General features: G+C 37.8%; 1 long non-coding RNA gene across 2 annotated transcripts; it reads left to right on the top strand.

Annotated features, from left to right (window-relative positions):
- The first annotated feature begins 14,068 nt into the window (after nucleotides 1-14,068).
- On the top strand, nucleotides 14,069-23,242 carry LOC122990512. 2 transcript variants are annotated; one of them, XR_006405390.1, is made up of 5 exons: nucleotides 14,069-14,344; nucleotides 18,114-18,261; nucleotides 20,523-20,701; nucleotides 22,128-22,284; nucleotides 22,865-23,242. It is a non-coding gene; the product is annotated as an uncharacterized LOC122990512 (long non-coding RNA). The 2 variants fall into 2 exon arrangements; XR_006405389.1 differs by having other exon boundaries at nucleotides 14,070-14,344; nucleotides 20,523-20,678.
- Nucleotides 23,243-24,110: the final 868 nt, after the last annotated feature.

Below are 24,110 nucleotides of genomic sequence, written 5' to 3' on the forward strand. Positions count from 1 at the left end.
TCAATTTGCCTACAGTTAATCAAACCTCAACTATAGAAGTGGCAGATCAGAAAACAGTATTATGAATCATTTTTGTAGTGGTGCTATGTGTTTTGGAAGGCACTAACATGTGTATGTGTTACACATATACCACATATTAAAACATCACATTTTGATTCTGGTTTGGGCCAGATTGTTCTGCTTCAGCTATTGTCAAATGTAATTTATTAAGAATTGCATTATTGTTTCTCCTTGACTGTGCCAATCATCTGTTCAGTGGGAACAGTGAAAGAGGCCAATTGTAGCTGCATTAGCCTCACAAGCTAACAATGGTAACAGATGGATAGAAGTAAATGGCTCTTGGTTTGGGTCTGAAATTTAGTACAGATGGAGTTCAGTCAGGCTGTGTCTGTGTGCTTTAATACCACTATGGGTTCTGTTCCTATAAGCTCTATGCTGCCAGGAGTTGGAATAAATTACCTTTGCACACTCAAATAATGAATACGAATAAAATAACATATGTCAAATAAATTAAGATAAACTAAAAGTTGTGGACACAGGCCTGGTTGAGGTTTCAGTTTTAGGTTCATGCAGAACTGAAACTAAACTCAGGGATGTCCATCTACCACAATATATCCTGACAGCTGGTGGCCATATTGTCATAAAAATCAGTATGGATATCCATATTTTTTAAAAGGATGAATGCTTATGGTTTAGGTGACCCCCTGACCTTCCCTTTAATATCATCTTTAGATTAAATTTCCACTTCTACAGGACACATTATGAAAATCTACTGGTTAGAAAGTCATGAAATTTGCTGAGCATATTTTCTGAGTGATTTAGAGTTTTTAGAGAGACAAAACAACAGCAGTGCAGCATCTAAATATTTTCCAGCAGACACAACAAATGAAACATTTATTTCCTGTCAAGTCGTTCACAATCCTCAGATATGCGATGTGATCAGCACAGTACATGTACTACATAAAAAGAGACTGTCAGAGGCCAAGAGAGAGACGGAGTGAGAAATGAGGAATTAATTTCCAAGGCAGCAAATCATTAGCAGCAGGCTGTTCTTCATGAATTAATAAACACAACAACGTGTTGCTGTTTGGATTCAATTACAAACTAGGTCAATAGCGCATCCTAAATAATTAGACCTGCACATTAATTGATTATTTAATATTTCGGTGTAATTTAATCAAGAGCACTTTGGCATGTCAGACAGAGGTTGATAGATCTGGAGAGGAAAATGTCTCAAACTTTATTTACACTTGGACGGGTGACAGAGCAGGTCAGGTTGGAGCTCATGATAATATATTAAATGTTTGACAGAACTTGTCAGATCATAATTGTTTTGTTTTTTTGAAGGTGATTTTTCTTCTGATGTTATAATCTATAATTACACTTACTACTACTGGCAAATATGGTCATACTGTTGTATTTATTTATTTACAGATTATAGGTATTATAATATTAAGCCCCATTGGCACTGGATTCATCTCTCTAGAGGAGGTGGGGTTTATTTTAACATCACCTGCCCTGGCAATTTCAATGATTGAAACCAGTCTGGAATGTGTATGTGGGTAGTTTTCCATCCCCCTGGTGATAATTGCAGTTGCAATGGCCTTCTGTTTTTCAGTGAACTTGCTGCTCCTCTTCTAATTTAAATCCCATCTGGAGCGACGTCCTCGATTTTAAGTGGAGCTTTTTTCTATGTTTTCATTCACTTCTTGTTTTTTTATCAGCTTAGTGAAAAGTCTGACTTTTGAGTGAAAATAAAGAAAGCCAAAAATGATTTTGCTAATCTGACAGATGGAAACATGCTAACACCAACATATAGGTCTATTTGGGAACCAATATGACAAAAAATGACAAAAAAAAAAAAACATCAGGAGAACATGACCCCATGAAAGCTAATCAAATTGGCTGTTGTAATGTCAGCTACAGGTAGGTACTGTTATTCTCCTTTGAGTTTTTAAACTATATTTTCTTACATTTTGGCAAATTGGCTTCATTAAAAGTATGCTGAATTAGCTATTGGCAGTTTCTGTTTGCAATGTAGCCATGTACAGTATCAATGGATTGCTAAAATGTGACGATTCTCGGTTCTAAAGCCTTTTTTCTCTGAGCTCTAAGTGGATTTATGGAGGTTTATTAGCGATGGACATCAGAGATAATGATATCCTCAGGAAGTGTAAGTCACACTGAATGATATCAATATGTGTTCCATGTCTGTGTGTTCACATTTGACTGTGTTATGACTCCAAGAAGGACAATTTTTGACTCAAATTCACCTCACGCAGTGTGGGACTAAATTGAACTATTTGGACCGCAATAATTAAAAGTTTTGGTTTTTATTGACATAACCTGCTGCAGCTCAGTTCAGTGATAGATTTGGTTTCACAATAGAGGTACACAAGTCATCCTGAGTCAAGGGATACCTCAGCAGACCACAAAAATATTACCACATTACTACACAACAATTTATTACATTTATACACATATACTGTAGTGTATCCATTGTATTGATTGTGGAATGTCTTAGCAAAGCATCCTGCAAAACATATTTTTATACATTTTCTATATTTATGTTCTGTTTTAGTGCCTTTATAACATTTTGCAAAGAAAATATTGAGCCCAGGGTGTTAGGGCCCTTCATTTTTCTGAACAGTGTGTGGCTGCAGAGAACCCTGAACAAGCTCATCAGTCATATGGTTACCTGTAAAGGTTAAAGAGACATGAGAATTTTTAATTTCCTTCATAAATAGGCTTATGGCATAGGCACTGTAAGTGTCAGTGTTGGTGATGCCAAATCATGAATTGATATTGCTAAACGAACAAAATACAAAAAACCCCATTTCCATTGATTTGATCACTCTAATTGTTGCTGATTGTAATAGTTCTGTCTTCAGTCTTTTCACATGATGCATTTGCTTCTCAAGACTTCCAGTTTACACACAGGCATGGATGCAGCTGTAAAAATGTTTACTGAAGAAAAAGTCAGAAAATTGATGATCATGAACCAACATCTCAAGTTATAAGGAGCGTTTTTGCCTATGACTTCAAAGTGGATTCACTGATTTTTATCCTTAACAGATCAGAAAACACTCATCTTTGTAACTGTAGGTCCCACTGATTTTTACAGTGTGTCTATGATATCTGTGTGTTCCGCTTTGACAGAGTTGTGATTTTTCATGCAAGTCGCATCTCTCAGATGCAAAGAATTGAAAAGAAAGTTTTGTCCATTTTTGGCATGAAAGGACAAGGCTGGGTTTATTTTATTGTATCTATATTTACATCCTTTATTCCTCCCAGCTTGTCAAATTATCTGAGCAGTGCCAGCAGGGAAATAGTGCCTGGCCATGACATTTGCCTAATGTGGAATTACTCTCCAAGTCCCAGACTTGATTCATAAAAACATTGCTTGTCCTGTGGAATAGAATGTCAGTAAAAGGACACTAAGAGAATACTGTTTAACTATGAGGGAACTATATACCTTCCCCTTGTCCCTGGTGAAATTATAACCATTGCTTCTTTTCAAAAGTCACACATGAATAAAAACAAATGAGTTGACGGACAGAGAGAAACAAAGTGAGAGTGCCAAGTGTGACAATGGAAACACGAGGCGCCTGTCTTTGAAGCACAAGAAGGTAATAATATAATCAACCGCGCTCACATCAAGCTCGGTCATTATGACTAGCGGGTGACCTCTCCACGACCTCAGTTTAGGATTAGTGTGTGTTTGCGTGTGCACGTGTCGGTGTGTGTTTATGGAGACTCGGTTAGCTCATTAAGAATGGCAGCTAAATAAGGCTCAATAAAACTGCTTGGCAAGTGCACATTTACCTGCACCGCTCTGCTTTGATAAATGCCACAGCTAGCCACAGAAAATTGGCTGCAAAGGACAGGGTGACTAATTCCCTCGCAAAATGTTGTAAGGGCTTTTGTACGTCTGTGCATGTGTATTTATGTTTGTGTGTGTGTGTGTGTGTGTGTGTGTGTGCGTGAAGGACTTACAGGTTGTTTGAATGAAAATGAGAACTGTTCAATAATACATAAGGCTGTCTGCAGAACACTATTACCAAAGAATATGTTTTATGAAAGCCCCCGTAAATGGCGGCGCTGGATATTTCCACGCTGCCATATATTTTACAGATTTGACAAATTGCGGACAGGAGTCGATATTGCATTTGGGTTTCACGCTTGGCCGCTTAATGTATTCCCTCAATTCTGAAAACATTGAAAAGGGGCTAAGAGAAAATATTAAGCACATTTTTTTCATTATATTACATTATTCTGCTGGTTTGTAATCTATGACATCATTATGGGCTCCTCTTGGATATGAAACTGCTAGTTAGACTACTTGGCTGGGTTGTAAACCGGATACATTCCTTTTCTGTTAATGCATATAACACCTTTATCTGCTGAACTAAAAACACCTTGTTTGTCTTTTTGTCTTTGAACTCCCTCTACATTACAACTGCCACTGTGACTTCTGTTGCGCACGCTCACAATAATCACATCTAGTCATGCCACAATTTTCTGTATAGCGCAGTATGCGTAGTGTAAGTAGTGTGCAGTTTCTTTAGTTCATTTTTACCCAGGCAAAGCAGGCGACTGCCCCAGGACCTCAGTAGTAGTCCTAAAGGTTCCAGATCCATCATTATTAGTCTGTGGTAACTTGGTAAATTGCTAATTTGTTTAATAATACAATCTGAAAATGACAAGAACCTTAAAACTTTATTATAATCTGAATTTGAGGTCCTGTCTCAGTCTAAAATCCAGTTTTACAACGTTTTCTATTCCTATTAATAGTGTCTTTTGACAAAAATGTATATTAGTTTTAGTTACATTGCATTTATTTAATTATACCGCAAATTCTCAAATGGATCTTTATCTACCAGAGGGAACCAGGCCTTCATTTGGGACACGCTTACATTATAGACAGGCCTTTATTGTACTACACATGCTACTACAGGTAATTTTGTTTTTTTTACCCAGCCTTTATCAGTGACCAGTCTTTATTGGTTCATGCTGGCCATGTACCCGTTTATTCTTTTAGACTCTGCCATCATTTGAATGCCAGCTTTTATATGAGACTTTATGGTTTTTGACGTTTTAGTCCGGATTTTGTTAATGAAATTTCATGTCTCCTGAGCATTCTGATGGAACAGCTGTTGCCATCTTTGATGTGTATAATCACCATGGTTACAGTATGTTGTTCTTGTTTATCACAAGGCTTGATGGAAAGAGTCTTTTCTCTGTTTTTGCTGTTTCATACAATGTATATGTATCTCACAACATTCAGAAAAAGATTTGACTGATCAAATCTGTATATTATTATTATATATCTGTCATTATTCACTTGATATCACTGCAGCTACCTGTGCTCTCCTCTTCAGCAATGCTGATCATTCAGAAGCTGGATTCACTCACATGCTGTTCACTGTTTAGTGAGTTTAGTTTGGGAGGAGAGGCTTAAGTGTTAAACTGTGTTAATGCAGTTCCTTTAGAACACATCTAGAAAAATATTTAGATGGTGGCCAGCCGCCCTTAATCCTACACTCATTCCTGCCTCTAAACACCAAAAATAGCCAACAAAACCTGACATTAAATCAAAGGAAATCACCTTAGTTAAGGTCAAAATGTGCTTATCCTTTTGTAAATGTTGACTTTCTGGCTGTCTAGCTTTTATGTTTTGTACCAGTTTCTTATTTGATTTTCACTGGGATTATAGATTAGTTTAATTCATAAATTGTTGACACTCTAAGTCTCTCTATTTAACATTTGTAATCAGTACATAAACATTTAATAAATGGCTTATAACAACTATAATGTGGTTATAAGCAGATATAAGGATATTTGAAGTGTTTATTAATTTACAGTAATCATCAACAATTATAATTTCTCCTATGAAGACATATTTTATATTATTTCAACTGTGTTTTACCATATTGTCATTCATTAACTGTTTACAGCAGCCTCCACAGGTGCAGATTTTTTCTTTCTTTTTTTTTCTTTTTTTCTTATTTTCGATGTGGAAAAATATTGTCAACGTTTGCAGGTGTTCACATGCTGCATATTCCTAAATGAATTAGTACTATTTGTACTTAATCAAGTTCCACAAACAAATTAATAATAACCAACCATTGCATACACAATACACAAAGAGTGGAAGAAAAGAGGGGTCAGTAGGGACCCTTGGCCCTGTATCATTCATATCTGGGGTATTTTGGTTGGACCTTCTTTTATTTTTCTCTGTCTTTCGTTCTTTCTCTCTTTTCTATAAAGTACTGTGGATCAGTTGTGTAGTGTTCAGGTGCTACCTGTGTCTCTCCAACACTTTGGTTTGGCTGGACTTCCATGGAATCTACAGTGGATATCCACGGTGCTCAGAGGATGAATCCTTAAGTTTTATTCACTTTCTTCATCTATACAATCATAAGCCAAATGTTCTCTTGTCTACAAGAAATATAAACATTAAGAACCCTTTTGGTTTTACTGACATATTTCCTACATCTACTCAGTAAAACAAGGACAGACTCATGCTCTAACATTAGCAACATGCTAATGTGAGAGGCAAATTGGCTCATTCGTTTTCTATGATCTATTAATGTGTCAGTGTGATGCATCACACTGACACAGTCTTTTCCAAAGCCGCTACATTACACCCAGGTTACATTCAAGTGCAAATGTAACAGCTTTAGTTTTTGATCTTCTATTCAGAGTTCAATTAAAAGTCCAGCAACAGCAATTGTTCACAGAGACTCTAAACTGCTTTAAGGAAAGTAATGAAATTTAAGATGTACCGCTGCTTGTAGAGACTTAGCCTTGAGCGTTAAATAGCTTCGGTTGAAGGAAGTCGCAGGGACTCAAGGCTGGAGGTATCAGTGAGTTTATCCTTGAACAATAGTCTGCTCTGAGAGAGCATTTATCAATGTCTGCAGCTGCTTCTGTTTCTCTTCTCTAGGCTAAAGGGAAGTATACTTTTGTCTGTGAGTTGATCTCCGTCCATTTGATTATTTGTTTGTTAATTTATCCACCACAAGTGATTTGTCAGGGATAAAGATTGGGATGAAATGTGTCAGTATGATGCAAATTTCCATTATGGTGCAGCAATTCCAAATTAAAGGGTTGATTCACACAAAAACATATAATTTCTTATTTACCTTAGTATCTAGTCATGTAGTTTTGGTTGTATTCGACCAGGTTTGAATATAGAGGTCCCTCAGATGTTTGCCTCCACCCCAGTGCAATGGATGTGAATTGAATTGTGTTTGTGGTGATCACAGCAATGAGAAATGATATTTAAAAAAATGACACAATAGCATCTTCTTTCAGAAACAATGTCTTTGTTGTTCTGGATAATCCACACTGTTAACACTGGAAGTACTTTCTACAAAGGAAATAGTCCCCATGAAATCTGTTAACAATGTTAACACATTTGTAATTTTAGTGAAGTGACCCTTAAAGATGACAGACACACATCACTAAATCACAGTGTTCAGGAGAGACTAATATGATGAGTGGAACTGAAAAAAATGGAATGATGAAATTAATTTAAGCAGAGCTGAACTGATAAATTTGCTCTTAAATTGTAACTTGTCTTGATAAAGATATGAAAGATTTGATTAAAACTGATTTAATTTGATAAAGGAAGAAGCAGCTTTTTAATAAAAACAGTCTGCATTTGATAAATCTCTATATAATTTATCACCACTCTGTTTGCAATTTATCTCTAATGTTAACTAATGCTGCCACTGAGTCACGTCAGTGATGTCAAAGCTTAGCAAAGTGAAGTCTGGCTCTAAAAGTAGCCTTACCAACATCTTCTTCTATCAACATCTTTTAGCCAAGCTAGTGGCATGGCTATAGGGATGGCAATGTTAGCCCTAACTGAAATATTTCAACTATTGGATAGACTGTCATGAACTTTTGGACTTTCATGATCCAGAGAGAATGAATCCTAATGTTGTTGGTGATCTCCTGACTTTTCATCTAGCATCAGCAGCTGGTCATGATTTCCTCTTATCCAGAGTGATATCTCAACAAACACTGGATGGATTCACACAAAATATAGTACAGACATTCATGGTTCCTTGAGGATGAATTGTAATAACTTTGGTGATCCCCTGACTTTTCATCAGATTTGAAAATTAATTTGTCCAATACTTTGGTTTATGAGCAAATATCTACAAAACTACTTTGTGTTTAGGGCTAATTAGCAAATGTTAGCCTGCTAACACACTAAACTAAGATGGTGAACATGCTAAACATCAATATAGCATTGTCATCATGAGCTGTTAGCATGCTAACCGCTAGCCCCAGGGCTGCTAGTGTCACTGTCGACTCTTCTTAACCAAAATCATTTGTCTCTTTCAAAATATTAGTAATATTTTACTGTACACTCATCATCTCAGTGATTACATGTTCTGTGTTACTGGAAAATAATCCTCCAGATACTACTGAGAAGTGAGGAGAAGTTTAAGGATAATTTCAGTTTATTACAACTATCCTCTCACATAACTCACCAAGACTCACTGTGTAACAACATAGCTACTCACCGTGTTCATTTCTGATCTCTGAATGTGGCATCATTGCAAACAAGAACGATCACACACGATCAAACAGGCTGTGAACAAAGCAACAAGTTAATTAAACTTATTTAGAAGAAATAATTATCACTCATATATTTTGTTGTAAACATCCATAACATTTTACAGAACTGGTTCACCCTAAAGGGCCAATTTACACCAGCCATTAACATGTGATCTGTATCTGGATTTGTTATCTAGCTAAGGAAAAACATATGTTAATGCCAGGTGTGAATGCATGCAGAACACATTTGGACTGGGATGCAGGATCGAAATTGGATCATCCATACCACATTTGGTAAAGGAAATTCAAACTGATGGATCAGATGTCATTATTCAGATAATGTATCCAGATACAGGCCCCATATTCATACCAGGTGTAAACCTAACCTTCCTGTACATATTTGTTATGTGTGCACAGTTTTCTTGTGTGATGAAGATTCATAACTAGTACATTTTGGGTGAGCTCATTCAGTTTCACCAATAAAGTGGATTAGATAATCTGCATAAATTACTGGGTTGTTTACAACCTGTCTGATTGAAGCGATGCTGTCATGTTCCCAGATCACAGCAATTAACTTGTTGGGTAGAAATTTATGACCAAAACTACGAAAGTAAGACCAAAGTTGCATTAAAAAGGAATGTTCTTTTAAGCCTGGATTAAAAGCGGTCGTAATCAGCAGTGAGCAAGTGTTGTGTTGACAAGAAGGTGGCTTCACTAGTGTCAGATCTTTTGCCTCTCTCTAGCCTTTGGCTTCTCTTATAAGATGACAGAGTGTCTGGTTTGGTTCTCATGCACATGCAATCTGCAGTTCCCTGATGTCGCCTCGCCAGATTTCAGAGTATTGAAGCTCAAAATTTTCAAACAGTTATCTCTTGCTGTCGTTTGGAGCTGACGGCAAGTGAAGTCGCCAAGCCCAGCTTTCATCAGAGGACTTCAAATACTTTGTGTTCACTCCTCCTGTCGCATGGCTTACTCTCACTCTTTTTTTTCCTCCTCTTTTTCTCCTGGCTGGAGTTTCAGCCGCGACACCTCAGGAAGCCTTCAGCTGTTGGCGCTCCGCAGCAGCGTGTAGGGCAGCAGCCGAGCAGCCATGTTGGTCACACATGACTGTGTTCGCTTGATGGGGGTTTACTGCCTTGAAAATGCCAAGCAACGTGTCACAGCTAACCTTTTCGGTAAATGTGTGTGTGTGTGTGTGTGTGTGTGCTTCCTGCAAAACAACAAGCTTTCTTTACAGCTTCCCTCGGGGGACTGAAGTCACACAGAGAGTGACAAAGGCTGCTTGGGCGTCTGACAGTGAACTCTGGTTTTTCTCGAAAGAACACGTCTTTAGTGTTTCATTACAGATTTATATTCAAACTGTTGTTTATCTTCTGAAAATTTAGGCTTTTGAAGGCTTTTTTTTCAAGTTACACATCTTCATTTTCTTATGACATTTTCAATCTGCAGCCAAAGACACTCCTATTGAAAGATTTTTTTTTTAAATCCATTTTGATATGACACAAATGAATCAGAGTGAATACTGAATGCAGACAGTAAGAAGGGTCAGCAGGAGCCACTGTGACAAACACACACCCACACACACACACACACACACACACACACACACACAGAAGCAATGAAAAATGGGAATTTTGTCATTTCTTCTTGTATACGCTCCCAAGGCTGTTTGAAGTGTTTACAGTGGCGATGGATGTGGAAATGTCAGGGAAGGTTTGTTTAAATAGCAAAAAAAAAAAAGCTTTGAGTGGCTCTCCTCTGTGGATTCTCCTTGAAAAATGTGCTTTGCGCGTGTTTGTGTCTGTGTTGTCCTTGAGGAGTGTATTGTTTGGGGCATAGGAGGTTGAATGCATGCCAATGACATTAACCTCACAAAATGTGAAATAGTGTTGACACAAACAGGGTGTTTATGCAGAGTTTTAATGTGAGCATGCTCTCTGTGTTCACTTGCTACTGCAGGGGTTGCTTATTTTGTCCTCAGGGCTCTCATGGTATCCTGGTAAGCACAGCCGCCATTAAAGTTACATTCCTAAAGATTTCAGTCCTAGTTGATTTGGTGACACCCATCATTGCCATGGTAACAGCAAGTGCAGATTGATGTGTTCAGACAGAACGGAAAGCTAATTTTTTGTGTGGCACAACTACATACAAAGTCAATGAAAAGACGCGAGTAGATGCGAAACTGGAGGGAAATAATAGAAAGAAGCAGAGTTCATGGTGAGTTCTGTCAGAGGTTGAACTGAACACAAACACACAGACACGATCAGTGTGTCCATTGCTAGCTAGGTTGCAGCTGATGTACAGTTTGCAGTTTGACTGTTTGGGGCAAATAAATACGAATGATCCAGCGGTCAAACTTGTAACGCGAGGTGAATATTAGCTTCTCGTTCTGTCTGAACATAGCTTAATTCCCCCAGAGTGCTCGGGGCAGCAAACGCTTCATGAGCAGCTCCTTTGTCATAAAAAAAAATAAGTCTTGTCAAAAAAGTTTGAAACCGTGACTTGATTTCATGCTGCACATGGTGCGAGTACTTTTCCACACAACAGCAGGTCACAGTGAGAGGAGTTGGAGGTGTGCAGCCTGTCGCTTGCAGCTCTTCATCTAACAGCTCATTGTCTGCTCCTGACTCTTCCATTACTCGCTTTCCTATTTAAACTGACAAAATTCACTGATCCACTGACAAACAATGACTAAAATGATCACTTTCCTGTTGATGAACAGTTGCAGTTCGGTATTTGTATAGCATAATTCATACATGAGGACAATTCAAAGTGCTTTACATAATGCATTAAAATGTTTAAAAAGAGACATAAGCACAGGATAAGTAATAGACTAGAGATGCAGTTATAGAGCAGTAGTAATTTGTAAGTTGCCACAAATACAACAAAGGAAATAAACGTGCAGCAGAGAAACCAATCAGTGACAGGCACAGGAGAACAGTAGTTTTTAACTTAGGGACATTTTCAAACCTATAATTCATTTGCTGTAGTCCAAATCAGTGGGTGAGTTGGTAAACTTGGTTCGGTTTCTTTTCACACAGAGTAAAATCAAGCAAACCAAAATGCATCACTTAAAGCTACATGAGAGCATTGATTCCGCTGATTGGTCAGATGTGTCTGGGGCGGGAGTAAATACATAAACACAGGAAGAAGGTCCTGAAAACGGTCATCTGACCATATACAGCATCCTTTGTTGCACTGGTCCAGGTCTGAACTTGATTCATTGTCCAGCTAGCTGCTAGCATGCAAAGCGCATGCTGGGAAGCTCGCTACGGGAGCCATTTTGCTCAAATTTGCAGAGTACTCCTATTGGTTGGATAGGATAGAGGTCTGATCAACATTCCCACCACAAACTGCTCCAGGGTTCATTTGGGACCAGACCAAGACCACCTCCCTAAAGGGTCTTGGTATATATAAGATATAAGATCATCAGAATGTTGGTTCCATCTGTGTGCAGCATAGCAGCTAAAAGCAGTTTCACTCTGTTTGGTTCTGACTTGAAGTTAACACTCAGGCTGATAGTCATGAAGTAAAAATATAACTCTAATTAAATGCTGCATTGTTTCCTGTTAATACCTCATGTGTGAGTTGGCAGGAATGGCATACTCTAACAAAGCACTCCACTAGGAAGGTAATTGCAGAGTGCAAATATATTTGAATGGCTGTTGCAGAAGAAATGGCCACCATAAATTGTATCAAAACCAGGGTTTGACTTCATGAAAATCTTAAACTTTTACAAGCAAATGAACCATTCTCTACACTGACGTCAGTAACAATGAATGGACATCTAACAAGAAGCCTCAAATACAAATCTGGGAAATTAAAATACCACATTAGTATATTAGCTTTCAGCCCTCATGTGCAGATCTGTTTGACCAGATCTGATGAAGACCTTGAGATGAGATTGAGAATAAAGATCTGGGAAAAAAACATAAACAAAACAAAAAAAACAAACAAAAAAAAACTAGTAAGTGGACCGTTGGTAATGATTGTGAAAAGGGCTAAAAATCGTAGTACTCTCAGCCCTACTAAAGTCATAGGACTTGCCCTGACAGTCTGTCTCAGAAATAAAGATCTCTGAACCACATCATCAATAACACAGAGAGCCACAGAGCTTATTTGGGTCTGTTAGATTCATTTTTGTAGCCTCCACTGGATTATCATTGACGTATTTTATTTAAGTCTTCTTGCTTTTGGCTTATCCAAGTGTCAATGCTGAGAACATGTTCTCAAGGATCCTTCACACGGCAGTTAACTTTGAGCAAAGAGATTATGCTTGTACATTTAGGTAGCCCTGTGGCACATATTCTCCTTCAAGAGGAGGAACATATTGGATAACTTCAGCTGGAAAGAATATAAAGAGAAAACGGTCAATTGAAAGAGATTTTTTTTTCACTGAATTCGTCAGGTTTCATTATATGTTTTTCTGTTTTTTCATTGTATGTTTTATTTTTGTTTGTTTCTGCCATATTCAGTTTTAGCATTTCCAGGTCTGGACCAGATCTGGATGACTGGATTTTTTTTTTTTTGTTTTGTTTTTTTTGTCAGGTATCTAAGTTTCCTTTTCTATTGTTATATTTCCTCTATAGCTCACAGCTTTAAGCCCCTCACTTGTCCAGAGACTGTCCATCACCTGTGTTACTGTAGCTGCCTGTGACCTCTGACCATGTCTTCAGAGGTGTGTGTGTGTGTGGTTAGAAAAAATAGACAGTTTTCCAATGAAGATCAATAAAGTATCACATTACTCCCATCTTTCATCTGACCTTGACTGAATTGCTAGAAAGATTGTCCCAGTTGGATGCACATTATGGAACATAAACCTGCACTAATAAAAAAGAATAGGCTCTTTTTCTCACTGTATCAGCAGCTTTTTGGTAGCAACTCAAATAAAAATACACAATATGCTATTTGTAATTGTACTGTGATTTCGGATATTGGAAAGCTGTTATTTTAAAGGACTCCAGTATTTTATTTCAAAGATCTCTAGTCTGAGAAAACATTGGTACAAAGTCAAAAATATAATAGATACGAAAAAACTAGGATGGAAAATAATTTCTGAACAAAGTGCAGAGTCACGTATCATCAGTATGTCCTAGCTCTCCTTAACTTTCCCAGTATTTCCGATCATGCTTTGCTGTCAATGTCACGTCCTGCCTGGACTTTTTCTGTTATTTTTGGACTCTTTGTGTATTTTGTTCTCTTGAGTTTTCAGTGTTGCATTTATGTTGCCTGGTTTTGTTTTTTTCTCTGTTTCCCTTGTGTGTTCCTCCTGTGTATATGTGCACCTCCTCTCACCTGGCCTTCATCACCTTGATTAGCCCAGCCCTGCTCCTAGTGTCTTCCCCAGTTTACCTGTTCCAAGTCTGCCTGTGTGTTGTGTCACCTGTTGTATGTTTACTTTACTTCCTGTTTTATTTTGAAATATTTTCTCCTTGTGTCTTGTCACCTTTACTTCCTGTGTTTGATTACGTCATGTGTGTCACCCGTGTCTAGTTTGCAATCACACCCTGTGTAGTCCAGTTTTCAGTTTGGTCTTTGTTGAGTCGTCTGCTTTTGTGCTGTGTATGTTCCGAGTGTTTTCCTGAGTTTTTTTCCCCTGTGTTTATGGTCTTTGTTCCTGGTCCCAGTGTCTCCTGTGACTTTTGAGTTCATTCATTAAATATTCAGCATCATATCCAACCTGCCTGCCGTCTCTGCATTTGGATCCACCTGCTCCACTCACCCACCTCCATGACAGTCAAGGAATACAGCTTTCATTCCTCAACAGGTATACTGAATATGAGTCACTTATGCACCATTTTAAAACTTTTTTCTTAAATTACATATGTACATTATATACATGCTTTACCTTCCATCACATATAGCATATTCAGTCACCATATAAGTAGTAAAATGTGATTATATTACTGATTAATCCATTTCCTCCATTTTCTACTGTACATTATTCTTACCTCCTTTATGCAACCCGCCAAGGGTAATATGGCAGAAAAAAAAAAGTATTGGTGATAATCTGTGCCATCAGATTGATAAACAAAGTTAAGCAATCAGCACAAATGAATAAACTGTATGTTTGGATAAATAACCTCAACATAAGCAGATGCTCTGAGAGTTTTTTTGGTCTAGACCACTTGTTCCAAAACTTTTTCACACCACAGCCCCTTCAAAGTAAAGTTTTTTTGTCATGGCACCCCAATCCACCAAACCCCCAGTATATCATGACATGATATTCTCAAACAAACAAACAGAATAAAAACCAACAGGTTCCAAGCAGATCTGTAGATAAATAATTTAATTTAAAATGAACAATGAATACAATTAAATATGTCAGTATGTTATTTCTTTCCTGTGCTTCAATTAAAATGAGCTGATATTTAAGATGTACAACAGGTATTTAATAAAACATGTGAGCTGTTGAGTTGGAGAGAACAGGTCTGACTCTTCTGACAGGATGGCTCTTATCTTGTTTTCATGTTTACCAAAGAAAGGCAACATAACAGAAATATGAATTTGGGAAGGTATAACACCACAGTATATGTGCACCGTCAGTGATGGATATCCAACTTCCACAAGTAGTCAAAACCTGTCTGTGAAGCCGTTAGACGAGTAGTCGGCTCAGATTTAGTCGTCTCTGTGTTGAGATCTGAGATGTTTCGGCGTTTCTTTGAGCTCAGTTTACCGTCTCAAATCTTTTCATCGCTGCTCTGAAGCTCGCTTTTTTTTTCTGACTGCTGAGCTGATGGTTATGCTGATATGTTCAGCGTACAGGAGAAGACGTGTTATAGTATTCCGTTTTGTTTTGGTTTTTTTGTCTGTGCTTATAAAGTGCTTATAAATAACAATATTGGAGGTCTTCTTGTTCCCCTTTCTGTTATCAGGTTATGGTTATCAGAACACAGACTTTAATAATTATGGGTTATTTTAGGTTTATTAATCATTTCAGTGGGTTTATTATTATTATAAATTTTGGGATAAAAAAAAAAGATGGTCAAACAATTTCTGCATGTTTTATTCATCATACAAAAACAGGAAAAAAAAATAAACCAAATAAATAAATAAACACATTAACTAATTGATTAGATAGAACTATGATTTGATTGGCTGCCACCTGCACCGCCACAATGACCGCTGCTACATTAAATTCATGAACTTCTTCTAACAGGCTTTTATAGAATCTATTTAATGAAATATGTAATCCTCTCCACCACTGCAACATCCACTCCCATAAACACACACGCACACACAGAGATACACACACACACACACATAAATTGTAGGAGTGCTTCTTTGAATTCTGATGTTGGCCCTGCTGCTGTGACTGTATGATGGAATGGGAGGAAGGCCAGTAAATTCTCCCTAAGCGCTCATAACCAAGCAACACTGTCACATCAGATGAGTGAGTGAAGCCCTCGTAACTCAGCCTGTCAGCCTCTTTAATGGGCTTAAGCCTGTGTGCGCGAGTGTGTGTGTGTGTGCGTGTGTGTGTGTCAGAGTTACGGTCACGGCTTGCTTGTGTGGGTGCATCTTAACATGTGTGGATGTATTGTCTTTGATGGTTCACCCCAAACTATTATCACTAAGGGAAGAGGAAATGGTGGGGCATTAAAATAGCCATTAGTGCTCATTAAACATCTGTGCTGCTACAGTACACTGTGTTAATGTATTGTACTACCTGAATCACTGCACACACACCACCACACCACCACTCCACCACTCCGCTGTAGTAACAGCTGAGCACCTGTTCACAGCTAGTACTGCTAGGAGACTGCACAGTGGTAATAATACAGATGATAGCAACACTTCATCCTAACCCCTCCACCCCTTATTAACATTTAAAGCTGTATATAAATTACGTTCATTAAAATCAATTATAAAACATTTGCAAAACCTTTTTTTTTTTTTTGTGAATGTTGGATTGCTTACATCCACATTTCTTGTTTCTTGGTGAAAACAAGATCGAGAGTTTACAGCCATGTGTGTAGCCAAGGTCGCAGGTATGTCTAAGTGTCTGGGTTCTAAGAGGATAATGGTGGTGAAGATCCAATGAGCAATGAGAAGATAGTGATGATGGAGATGGAAACCAGGAGGCAGTGGGATGATGATGACCTCGAGCAGCACAGTTCTGTCTGTAGTATAGTCTCAAGAAAAAACAAAAAAAAACAGCTGGAACGTTCAATACACATGCCGTTTGGATGAGTCAGCAGGTCCGTGGTTGTTGTATAACGTCTTTTTTAGCTTCCAAGAATCGCTCCTCATTGATCCTTGTTATGTTTCTACTTGAATCAGAGTGGTTAGACTATTCTCTCCAACTTTCTGCACAAGAGCTACCTGCTAGGCGCTACTATCCTGTTTGTGTCTGTCTCTCTCAGCAAAAAGAGAGAGAAAAACTTGTCAGTCATTTATAATGACTGTTCAGACCTGGCTACACTAGCTTTGAGCTAAACATGCTCCACAAAGAAAGCGCTAATATTCTGATGCTAAGCAGGTATAATCTTTGTGTCTTTTGTTTTGTTGTCATTTAGCCTTTTAGCATGCTAACATTTTCCAATAAGCATAAAGCAGAGGCTAATGGGAATGTCATTAGTTTGGTCATAAATTAAAATACCTAGCAAACTGAAATTTTGACCTGATGGTGGTGCTAAAGGACAAGTCAGAGGATCACTAAAGTTATTAGGGCATATTATCAGGGAATCATGAATATCTGTACACAATTCTGTGACAATCCATTCAGTACATGTTCAGATCCATAAGGTTTGACGTGATGGTGGCGCTAGACGAAAAGTCGATATATCCGCTGGAGACCTTGACCTGTTCCTGTTGCATGAACAACCTCATTTTCTTTCTTTCTTTCTTTCTATTTATAGCTGTTTCATTCTTTGTCATAGACTTTTAAATTTATCTATCATATACTGTGTATATATTTTATCTTACATACACTTCAGATCAACTTTATTTTGAAACAGAAACAGATATTACTGTGAAATAAAGAGATGCAGACAGTAGCTTTGTGTTATAGCCCTACTACATAAATTAGAAGTTTGATTTTTTTTTGTTTTTAAAGGATTAGTGTAGCTTGCGTTCTCATCAGAATACAGCAACACACGATACAATCAACAAGAGGAGCTGAAGTTCAGAAAGTGAAACAGTGGAATCAAATCATTCTTTGAGTCTATTTGAAGCTGGTACCTCCTCACTCTCCTCACCGTGCACACATGAAATAAAACTCTAATTCCTGTTTGGTCCTCACAAGTGAGTGAGGGTGCAGAGGTGTTCTTCTTCTTCTTTTATTTTCCGCTTTTTAAACGGTTTCACATTGAATCTTTTGTACTTCAGCTCAGCGACCTTAGACATGAAAACCTGCCGAGGGATTCTACAACGAGGATGAGAGGAGCGGGGGTGAGGGGGGGGGGCTGACTTGAAACAGGCAGAAGTGAATTTTTAAATAAGTTAACAAAAGTAGAGTTTAAGACAGGAGGCAAAGGACTTACTCTGTGTGTCTGTATGTGTGTGTGTGTGTGTGTGTGTGTATGCATATGTAGAGGAAGCAGAGGAGGCGACAACCTTGATCTAAAGGGAAGAACACATCCTCCACTTCCTGAAAGGCTGGGAGTTCCACGGCAGAACAAAACGCTCGACGGCAAACGTCTTCAAACTCGACTCAATAATTCATTTGTCTGCTTTGAAGTGGTGAGTGCACAGATGGCCCGACCAGTGCTACACACACACACACACACACACACACACACACACACACACACACACACACACACACAAACAAATACATGCAGGTGTAATCACTATACAATACCACACATACACACAGAGATGTATGTGCGACATACCTGAATTTATACCATATGGCCATATACGTGCATATCTCTTTGTTCTTTCACACACACACACACACAGACACACACACACACACACACGCACACACACACACACATATTCATACAGAATCACACAAATCACACAGATCCGCCAATAATGATAAAAACAACTATAGAGAGAGATAATTGGTGACTCTTTCAGTTCCTTTATTTAGAACATATAAGCAGTATACAGCTGCTCCGCCGCTAGCTGTGACAATTATAATATAAAGATAATTACTCAAGTGATAACAGTTGATTGCCATCAGATGTCAATCAAACTGTGACTAGAATGTCAGCTGTCAGCTTAGAAAAAGAGATAGCAAAATGTTTTGGTCTAAGGTAAGTGTTTCACAGTCATCCACAATTCATTTTAGAATAAAACCTGCTTAGAATGAGTTTGTAGTATAGATTTGGGACACAGCTACAGTCTCTGGCGTTAGGTGGTGTAAATGTCCTCCTTGATGTTTCTTGCTTGATGACTGCTGACCCCTTCCAGTCGATGCTCGGAGCGGTTCGCTCTGGTGGGGTAATGGTGTGGAAAGCGAACTGCATAGAATTGACACTGCGTCAGCAAATTTGTAAATGGTTGCAAATCAGGACAGGAAGTCAAAAGTGTTGTGAAGAGGAATATGTTACCAGGTGAAATAGGCTTGGAGAACACAGTTTATTTTACATATTTCATCTTAGATAAGTTCATAGTCATATTCAAATCTACAGTTTCTTTCCGTGTTTTTCCATTTTCTTTTTTTCCCCCACTATTGCAAATAAAGATGTTTTCTTATCTATATATATATATATATATATATATATATATATATATATATATATATATAGGAAAAGACAGAGTGAAGGAGAGCAATACTGTATGAGAATTAGGATGGTTAAAGAGGATTGTTAAGGTAATTAAGGAAAACAGTAATGTGTGAAGAGTGGCAGAGAGGGAGCGTGATGCGACTGGTGGCAGAAGAGGAAATGAGGAGGATGAGATGTGAAGAGGAGAGGTTGTAGAGGAGAGGGAGATAAGTAAGATGGTGACAAAGGAGAAGTGGAATTCTTGCAGGAGAGATGAGGAGTAGACACAAAGGGAAAAAAAACCAACTGGATAAGCTGGATGGTCTCAAATTTGAAACAATACTAAAAAAAAACATGAATAATGCAAATTATACAAAAAATAGTTTATTTTTTATTTTTATTCTGTCAGTATTATTTGTAGTTGGAAACAAAAGAGATTAACATAGCTAATCAAGTGAAAATGATCTTTATACAGAAATATTTAGTACATTTGCATATTTTTGCTTTTCAACTCACATACTGTTTATACAACCTAAGATTCATATATTTCACTTTAAATGTTCAACTTTAACCACGTTAACAGCTGTTGGCATGATTGAACTTAAAGAATTTAAGTTTTCTAAGAGCTGTGTGCAGATTCTTTACAATAGAGGTTTAATAATATACAGACATTTATTTATACCGTAGTAAGTAAATTAATTGTTTTCTAAATTAATAAATTGCAATTTGCATTCTGTGTTAACAATGTCAGTAATTTATCCAGTAAAAATCTCAAACATTTATAGTTGTAGCTGGTCCAGTGTGAGGATTTGCAACTTTTCTGTGTTATACCACTTTGAATGAAATATTTTGAGTTTCTGGTCTGTTGGGTATACTAAATGAGATGTCACTCTGGAAAATGTTGTCTTTTGAAATACTTTGTTATTTTGTCCTTTTTTGACATTTTGTATTTAAATGATTAATTATGATTAATCTACTTTTTTCCTACAAGTTTATCATGCACACAGACGGTGTCTGGTTTCTGCTGTGCACAAGATCATTTTTTGTGTACACCAGACTGCTTCTGGGTTCTGGTCTTAACCAGAATCTGCCTGGTGAGCACAAGCAACTAGCTCATGAGTCAACACAGGATGTTATCTGGTACACAGCAGAAACTTGTGGAAAAAACTCATGTCCCTTTAGGGACTCTATAGTGATCAAATAATGGTGATTGTTTTTTACTTAATTGCTTTCCCATTTGCATTGCAGTGACGAACCAAATTACTGCCTGGATTATGTTCACAGGTAACATTTTTTCAAGTGAATGAAGTGCTACATTTACCGTACAGAAGCTGGACGATGGGTGTGCAAAATGCAGGACATTGACCTCAGAGACTGAAGTTTCCATCCTGAGTCCCATGTGTGGGGTTACATTTAGGCAACAAAAGAACTTTGGTTAAGGTCAGTGAAAGACGTGGTTTCAGGTAAATAAACATGTTTTGTTCTGTATTGAACCAACACCATGATTGTTTCCTAACCTTAACCAAGTGTTGAAAGTTTAATACTGGAAGATCAGATATTTTGGCGGCGGACAGTATCTACATTTTTGTGACTTGCCAGATATATTAATTAATGAGACTGTCCTCCCAAGGAATACAACACAACAGGTTGTAATATGAGACTGTGTCATAATGTGGGAATTTCCCTTGACTGTGGTACCATTGCAGCAACAACCAGTTCTAGGAAACCCCCCTGAAGGAGCCCCAGCTCATTGGATTCTCTGTGACCATCGCAAGTTTGCTTGCACTGACTATGCAAGAGAAGGAGGAATTATCAGAGTGAAGAAAGAAAGAGAAAGAAAGAGGAGGAAGAGAAAAGAAAGCAGATAATGACGGATGATGATAAATGATGATTGATGATAATAAATGGTATAAGCCAAAAAGTTAGTCAGCAAACATACATGATGTCATGTAACATGTAGCCTTGCTAATGTTTTAGGAGTTGGCAAGAACTTAACTATTGCTATCTGGCAAGCTAACAGAATTTAGCTTGCTAGCTATTTCCTAACGATTACTGCTGATAGGAAAAACGCTCTTATGTGTCATTCTGGAGTCACATGGTCAGAACAACATATTTGGTCATTTAATTTGGGGGACTTATTGTTATTAACATTTTCTCAATGTATTGACAAAAAACATGATTTCTGTTGTAATTTAGAAGTATAAAAATGTCATTTCTAGGGGACAGGGTTGACTAGTTTCTTGTGTGAACCAGACACCAGGAACTATCTGTCTTGTGTCTTGTGCATATCACAAACCATCTGCTATGCCTCAATAACTTGTGGAAAAATGTTTTTTCGCTCTTTTTGGGGAAAATAATAATAATAATAATAATTATAATAATAATTTCTGACTGAAATTTACATAACAATTCTTGGGTTTGCAATATTTTGAGGACTGTATATTGAACATATCTTTTCTTTGATGTATTTTTGTAAGAGATACTTCATGATTGTGTGATAATGCAGTTTAAAGAACACTCATTTAATCAGTCTGGTGCTGCTGGTGAATGAGAGATAAGCTGTGAGAAAATCAAAGCCAGAAGAATCAGAAAAGCCAAACATAAATGTGGTGAAAATGTTAACGTGAACCGTCATACACTGTACTTCGTTATTAGACAATTAGTGTTATTTGTGAAGAGCCCTCAGAAGAGATGGTAGAGTTAGATGGAGTGCAGGCATGAGGAGCAGGTGAGGGTACAGTAGATGCTGTGAATCCCTGCTCCTTTTTTGACTAAAACTTGGGTGTATTTGCTGTTCTCTCTCCTCAGCGTCTCTATCTGTCAAGCTATTCATGTAAATGAGCTCTCTATACTCTCTATATTGTCTCTATCATCTGCTCTCTGTCCCAGAACAAGGTGGGATTCCTCCACGGGGATTGAAGCTGCTTCACTTGTCAGCAAACAGGCGGGATCATTGCTTTGTACTGGAGCCCTGTTATCTCTGGCTGTGTGATAAAGAACTCCACAGAGTTTCCCTATCTGGAGGAAGAAGAAAGACAACCCCGAGGTAAGCTCAGATTATGACAAGAATTTATCATCGCCATCGCTCCTATTTACATTGACTTTGTTCCCGCTCGCACACACACTTGCAGCGAGACAAACACGTGCACTCTCTCATTTGGATGCACACGTGTACACGCTGAGCTCAGACCGGCACATCAGGTGGAGAGATTTCAACTTTTATTCAACTTAGTGAAACCTTAGCAAAGGTCTCCAGTACTGCTGCTGAGAATCTTCAATTTCTTACTCATTAACAAAATATAAGAAGAAGGATAATGACAAACTATCATTTTTTACTTTAAACACCCAACTTCCTCTTTAATGTGGTACTTAATGTGATTTATGTATAGTTTTTTGTACTGCATTTAATCTACATGTAAAAAGCTTAAAATGAATACATATAGATTATACATATAATCTGAACATATAGAGTCCCAGAGCCAGAGCTGTTGTTCTGTCCAGTAAAAACATGAAGCTTCACTTTACATTCAGACAAACTAATGTGGCAGCTTCAACGGTTAGATTTCATCTGTGAGATCAACATTTATCTTCCAAAAGGAATTATATCATATATCAAAATGCTGCAGAGACATTGGAGCAAGCGGTAAATCATCACAGAGCTGCACAGATCAGTTCATCGGATCATGCTCTCCCCGGGATGACGACGCAGGACTCTGGCTGCTGCTGCAAGATGACCGGCTGCTCTCACATTGACATTGAAAAACACATCATAATGCAAAAATAAAAAAATAAAATAAGATAATAAGATTGTCATTTTTTAAATCCAAGTGTTTCAATGCCAGTGTTTCCTTTTTCAGTTCAGGTTTTGGTTTCAATGCCAAAATGTAACTGTTGCTGTTCTGGTCCCATAGAAACTAATATTCTGATCAATGTTTGCTTTTGTCTGAGTGTCACCACTTCCTGTATCCGTCATTTACAATTAAAAGCCCGATGGTGTAACTTCATCAGTGGGCCGAGTGACACTATTTCCTGTATCTGTCATTTCATATTAAAAGCCCTCTGGCATTTCATACACGGTCCAGCCATATAATATCTTTTTAGATATTATTCATAGTGTTCATAATACACAATCACAATGTAGGATCAAAATCTACATGCCTCAACACAATGTCACAGCTTCCTCATGGTTTTAAATCAGTGAATCTTAGAACCATGCTGTAAGTGAATGTTCCTTTTCTGATTCACCAACTATCATTTGGATTTTACGTAGAATAAAACACATGACTTGTTTTCCCAATTTGGATACATGTTAAAGATGTTGGTGCTCTAGGGTTGCTCTGTGAGCAAAATTACATATCATGCAGTCAGTGTCATCCACCTGCTATTTGATGAATATACACTTTGAATAAATTATAGAATGATTAATATTACACTGTGTGTCTATGGGAAGCCTGTAAACATTTTTTTTTTTTGTGCGCAAATATCAATCTGCACCATCAGTCTGCAAACTTTTGGTATCAGCCATCATGAAAGCGTATTAGCAAAATCTGCTTTCATGTACACACAGTCACAGAAAACTACCACAAACCAAACAACCAGGGGAATCAATGTTATACACATATTAACACACTCTTACTCTCCATATAGCCAACAGAGACCATCTCCAAATGTCAGCGAGGACCCAACAGGGCAGCAGCTCTATTCACCCATTATTATCCTCCTTTTTCCCACAATCCTCAGGGGCCTCGGCCTGGCCACCTGGCAGGAGTTTCTATGTTAGAAGAATGTCAGACAGAAAACAGTGACCTTCTTCAGTCTCAGCGCAGCATAATGCCTACCAGACCAGGGAAGGAGGGATTTTTTTTTACCTTC

The sequence above is a fragment of the Thunnus albacares genome, chromosome 10, assembly GCF_914725855.1.
Source record: "Thunnus albacares chromosome 10, fThuAlb1.1, whole genome shotgun sequence".
Lineage (NCBI taxonomy): Eukaryota > Metazoa > Chordata > Actinopteri > Scombriformes > Scombridae > Thunnus > Thunnus albacares.